The sequence below is a fragment of the Nannospalax galili genome, unplaced genomic scaffold, assembly GCF_000622305.1.
Source record: "Nannospalax galili isolate Female #2095 unplaced genomic scaffold, S.galili_v1.0 scaffold456, whole genome shotgun sequence".
Classification (NCBI taxonomy): Eukaryota; Metazoa; Chordata; class Mammalia; order Rodentia; family Spalacidae; genus Nannospalax; species Nannospalax galili.
The window spans coordinates 1,122,355-1,128,354 of record NW_008337055.1 but is presented as its reverse complement, the minus strand read 5'-3'; the positions used below and the strand labels follow the sequence as shown (position 1 = coordinate 1,128,354).

The 6,000-nt window shown below is 42.9% G+C and overlaps 1 protein-coding gene across 3 annotated transcripts in view; it reads left to right on the top strand.

Moving 5' to 3' along the window:
• The window catches only part of Carmil1 (capping protein regulator and myosin 1 linker 1), a 295,091-nt gene that overhangs the window by 121,281 nt on the left and 167,810 nt on the right, over positions 1-6,000 (top strand). The window lies entirely within an intron of this gene.

Here is a 6,000-nt window from a genome sequence, read left to right as displayed (position 1 = left end):
ATATATTATTTATTATTTTTATTTTATGTGTATGAGTGTATTGCCTGCATGTATGTAAGTGCACCCATGTTGTGCAATGCCTGAAGAGGCCAGAAGAAGGTGTTAGATCTGCTGGAACTTGAATTATGGACAGTTGTTTGCCGTCATGTGGGTGCTGGGACTCGAACCCGGGTCCTTTGCAAGAGCAGCCAATGCTCTTAACTGCTAAACCATCTCTCCAGCCCTACAACCTGTTTTCTTATACAACCCAGGGCCACCTGCCCAGAGGTGGTACCGCCCACAGTGGGCTGGCCTCTCATCACTCAGTAATGGAGAAAATGCCTCAGAGATGCCCACAAGGCCGATCCAGTAGAATTCCCCCATTGAGGTTTTCTCATCCCAGATGTATCAGCCTCACAATCAAAGCTATCCAGCACAGAGCTCATCCTGATTTTTGAGAATATTGCCCATTAGAGACTTTGTATGACAGACTTCAGCGCTAAACCTTTATGTCTATTGTAAAATACTATATGAAACGCCAAGCCCTTTTTGAGCTAAAGCTGGTCTCGTTCTCAACAATCCTTGCCTCCTAGGAAGGAGGATCACAGGTATGAGCCACCATGCTTGACTTTATGGAAGTTTTTCTTAGAATACAGTGATTTTTTTTTTTTTTGTATATAAAAGCAGGTTAAAAATAGCTTTGTTTTAACTATAAGTCACTGCAGTAGAGAATAAAATTTGATAACTCTTGGCATACGTATACCCAGGAAACTGTTAACACAATCAGGGTACTGAACATATTTATCCCCTCAGAGAAGCCGTCTTCTGTCCCCTCTCCATCTGTGTCTCATGCAGGCATCTGCTTTCTGTCACCGTGGAGTGGTCATGCTTTCTAACATTTCACACGGAGGAACTGCAGAATATGCTTTCCTGTCTGCTTTCCCTGTTCAGTTTGATTATTTTGAGAATGATTTATCTTGTTGCATCTCCATAGCTCATTCCTTTTCGTTTCTGAGTGCCCGTGTCCGTTTGTCTGCCCATCACCCGGTGGTGGACAGTGGGTCGTTTCCACCTTTGACTGCCAGGTGCAACCACTGCGAATATTTATGCTCAAGTCCTTGGGCTTTGGTCGCACCGGTGAGTGTCTAAGTGCAAGGGGGCGGGGGGCTCCTGTTGTATGTTCGAGAAACCATCAGCGGTTTTCCAAGGAAGGCTGTACTGTTTTAGGTGGTTACCAACAGCGTGTGAGAGTTGAGTTTTTCTGTATCCTCCTGAGCACTGCTCAGGTTGATCTTTATGATTTCTAGCCCTTCAAACAAGTATGTAGTATTTTTTCAGTGTGACTATAATTTGCATTTCCCAACTGAAAAAAAAAGTATGTTGAGCATTTTTTCATTTTATCTCCACTTGTCTTTGGTGAAGTTTCAGTTCAAAGCTTTTTATCATTATCTATCTGTCTGTCTGTCTCTATCTATCTGTCTCTCTCATCTATCTATCTATCTATCTATCTATCTATCTATCTATCTATCTATCTATCTATCAATCTCTATCTAATCTATCATCTATCATCTATCAATCTATATCTATCTATCTATCTCTAATCTATCATTTATCATCTATCAATCTATCAATCAAATCAATCTAATCTATCATCTATCTATCCATCTATCTACCTATCATATCATCTATCTATCAACCTATATTTATCATCTATTTTCTATCAATCAATCAATCAGTCAGTCAGTCAATCAATCAATCAATCAATCGGTCACTTATCTATCATCTATCAATCAATTGGCTAATCATTATCTATCTATCTATCTATCTATCTATCTATCTATCTATCTATCTATCTATCATCTATCTATCATCCAGTCAATCAATCAGTCAATCACATATCTACGTTATCATCATCTATTTTCTATTTGTATAGCCCTGCTGGCCTTACACTCATGATCCTCCTTCCTCCACATCCTGAGGACTAAGTTTTCTTACTGAGTTTTAAGGATTTTAACCCTTCTAGATATAACTGACTGTGGCATTTCAGTCTCATGCTCTGCTCCCCTGTGCTCCCCTGGTGGAGCCACTTTTTTCAAAAAAATAGAGTTCACAGTTTTCTACAGAGGAAGTGTCCTGTGTGTGAGTGTGGGCACTCCATTTTCTGTTCTTGCACTGGGGAGGTGCTCCTCGCTGAGTGTCCTGTGTGTGAGTGTGGGCACTCCGTTTTCTGTTCTTGCACTGGGGAGGTGCTCCTCGCTGAGTGTCCTGTGTGTGAGTGTGGGCACTCCGTTTTCTGTTCTTGCACTGGGGAGGTGCTCCTCGCTGAGTGTCCTGTGCTCCCGAACGTCTTGCTGGATGTGTTAAGAGTTCAGTGCAGTCACTTTTTTTCAGCCAGGACATTTCCCAGAGTTCTTTTTGCAGCAGACAACCTTGTAGAAAGATGGACTTCTCTGAAAGACCAGCCTCGCTTGTCATTTCCTATCAGAACTGTAGACTGACCAGACAAGTGGCTCCATGCTTGTGCACAGGCCTCTGGGGGACACTGAGCACAGGGGAGTTGGTCATGATGTTCATACTTTTGTGCTATGTGGTAACTTTGGGAAGAAGGAGCCTCCTGGCTTTAGCCAGCTCTGTGGAAGTCACAGGCCAAGCTGTGTTGCTAAGCTTCTAGGTAAATAGTGTGGATCGTATTACAAATACAATGGACTTTTGATCTTCCATCGTTTACCTTTCTGTGTTTATACCAGCTCCCATAATTTCCTATACTTCTACATTTTAATTTTAGTAGATTATATTTTAATTCTTTGCAATATTACACGTTATCCTTTCATGTGTATTATAATATATATTTATATATCATTCTTGTTTAGTGTATATACTCCAAGCGGTAAAATTCTGTGAAGGCTTTTGCTATTTGAGTTATCGCTCTGTGGTTTTCTCTCTTGGTTTTTTTTTTTTTCATCCTTCGCAGCTATGTTAGCGTAACATGGACTTAGTGTGAACTGAAAAGTGGTCTCTGTGTTTCGACTTTTTAGAAAACACAGAGTGTACTAAGTCTTTGCACCTGTTAGTTGAATGTACCAGGGAAGTTGTCTGTGCAGAGATTACCTCACTACCCTCTATGTGGTTCTATGATGTGGGAGGGCTCCAACTGCACGTTCTGTTTATTTTACAGATCATCCATTCATTAATTTGTTGTTGAGCGTACTTTGGTCATTTGTGTCTTTTAAGAAATTTGCTCATTTTTTTGTAAGTTGTTGAGTTTCTTAATGGAAGTTGCTCCTGGTGCTTGCCCTCCGGTACCTGGAAATCTCTCCTGATACTGACAATCTGGTGTCCTCTATCTTGTTGTGTTATTTTCTTAAGACATTTGCCTACTTTATGATCCCCTCACAGAACCTGTCTTCTGGTTGAATTGCTTTTCTGTCAGATTGCTTCTTGCTCTGATTGTTACTGTTTTATATCTTTTGATTATTTTACCCTTTAAAGCTTGTGTGTGTTTAGGTTGTTGGCAGTGCATCTAAAGGACATTGTCAAAATTGTCATTTTGTGACAATTAAGATTGCGTTCAAATCCTTGGAATTTTCGCATGGTTCAGCTGAGAGCTATGTTTTGTTTTATTTTATTTTATTTATTTATCATTCTCCAGAAATTAGAGTTTGAAAAAAAAAAATCACATCAACCTATCAGATGTGAGTGGTTACTCTGAATAATGGGGCGGACAGCTGCATGCATGCCCACATACATCACACACACACATACACACACATACACACACACACACATACACACACATACACACACACACACATACACACACATACACACACATACACATATACATACACACATACACACACATACACATACGCACACACACACATACACACACATACACACACATACACACACATACACACATACACATACATACACACATAGACACATACAGACATACATACACACACATACACATACACACATACACACACATACACACATACAGATATACATACACACACATACACACACATACACACACACACACAGGGCAGGTAGGATAAAATAATTTGAGTAGGACTGTGACCCTGGCAAGCCAACCCCTGCTTATTTATGTGCAAGGAAAGAAAAACACTTTCTAGGTCTGTGGACTGGGGTTTAGTTTTTTAAAAAAACCCAACCTGCTGCTTGTAGCTGGGTCCACTCGACTAGGTCTGTAATCCAGGCCATTGGGAGGCTGAGGGAGGCAAGAGGGTGTTAAGTTCAAGACCTGCTGGCAGTACCCAGTGAGTTCAATTCCAGCCCAAGCAATTTAGCAAGACCCTGTCTCAAAATGGGAAATAGGAGAAAGTCTGAGGGTGTGGCTCAGTGACAGGGAGCATGCCTAGCAGGCAGAGGCCCTGGATTCAGTCATCATGAATACGATGTGGTGGGTTATTATCCTGACTATTATAGTTAAGGTGCTGGAGAAGAAACCCAGGCCCTTGTGCACACTGTTTACTGTTCTAATTGGGTGGTAGAGATTATGCTCTGTGAGGTGTTAGTGTTTTAGATATGCTGTCACTGCTCAGCCTGAGGCAGAGGAAAGGCAGTGCTTGGCAGGGCCAGGCAGCTCTTTGTCCCGAGGCCCTGGTGTGTCAGGTGGGCCCCACCTTGGTGGTGGTGTTGAGTCCTTACATCGTGCAGGGTTTGACGTGCAGTGGGGGCTTTGTCAGCATCTTCACAGCAGGTTGGAGTTGGCAGGTTGGATTTGAACGGCTCCTTTCTTCCCTTACCTGTTGCCTTTTCTCCTCCCTGTCACCCTATTCAGTTCTGTGCAATTAGGGATGATTAGGTGTGACGATCAGGTAGAATTACAATAAGCTAATTGTGAAGTGCTTGCACCCATACTGTGAACTGAATAGATGCCCTACATGCTCAGAATGTGAAAGGACTCTGTGCAGAAAAATACAGTTACCCGGGGCTTGTGGGAAGGGTGGCAAGCACAGACACAGCTGTGCCTCCCAGATGACCAGCCTCTTAGAAACGGGAAGCACAGGACCCAGGGGCACAGCAGCAGGATCTGATTCAAGATCATCCTGGACACAGGAGCCTGTTAGGGACTGCCTCCAGCCACACGCCCTCCCTGCACAGCCTGGACACTGCCTTGTTCTGGGGTGGGCATATTTCCTGGTCTACACATATAGGACATGCTCCCACTTGGTCTAGAAAATTTTGTTATTTCCTTACCCGCCCCCCCCCACCAGCTCTTTGTTTCCTAAGGATTTTTCCATATGTACCCCAGGCTGGCCTTGAACATACAATGATTTTTCTGTTTCAGCCTTCACAGTGCTGAGATTACAGGCGTACACTGCCATGTGTAGGACTTTTTTTAGAATTAATTTTTACATTTATTTATTTTGTTGTCTGTGTGTCTGTCTGTCTGTCTGTCTGTCTGCCTGCCATATGCAAATATGCAAGCTGCAGTGCCCATGTGGAGGTCAGAGGACAACTTGTGGGAGTTGTTTCTCGCCTTCCACCATGTGGGTCCTGGAGATTGAACTCAGGGTCTCAGACTTGGGTGCAGTCACTTTTACCTGCTGCGCCATCTCACTGGCCCTCTTTTTCTGAGGTGAGGTCCCATACTATAGCCCAGATTGGCCAGAAATTCACTTCATAGCCCAGGCTGGCCTCTACATCATGGTGGTCATCGATGGGAGCTGCCACACTGGCTTTTGTCATCAGCTTCTTGAGGAATGTGTTGAAAGTTAAAATTGAAGATCTTCCCCCTTCTTGAAATTCTCGTTGACAATTCCTCGGTTTCTGTGAAGAAGCCTTACACACCATAAGGACCCCTTTGCCTGACCGCATCATTTTGATGGATGTTTTCTATTTCTTTTTTTAAAAACATAAATATGTTCACTTAGATTCTTTTTTTTTTTTCCTTCATCTTTTTGAGAAAGGGTCTCCCTGTAGCCCCATCTGGCCTAGAGCTCACTATGTAGACCAGGCTGGCCTCAATCTCACAGAGATCCACCTGCC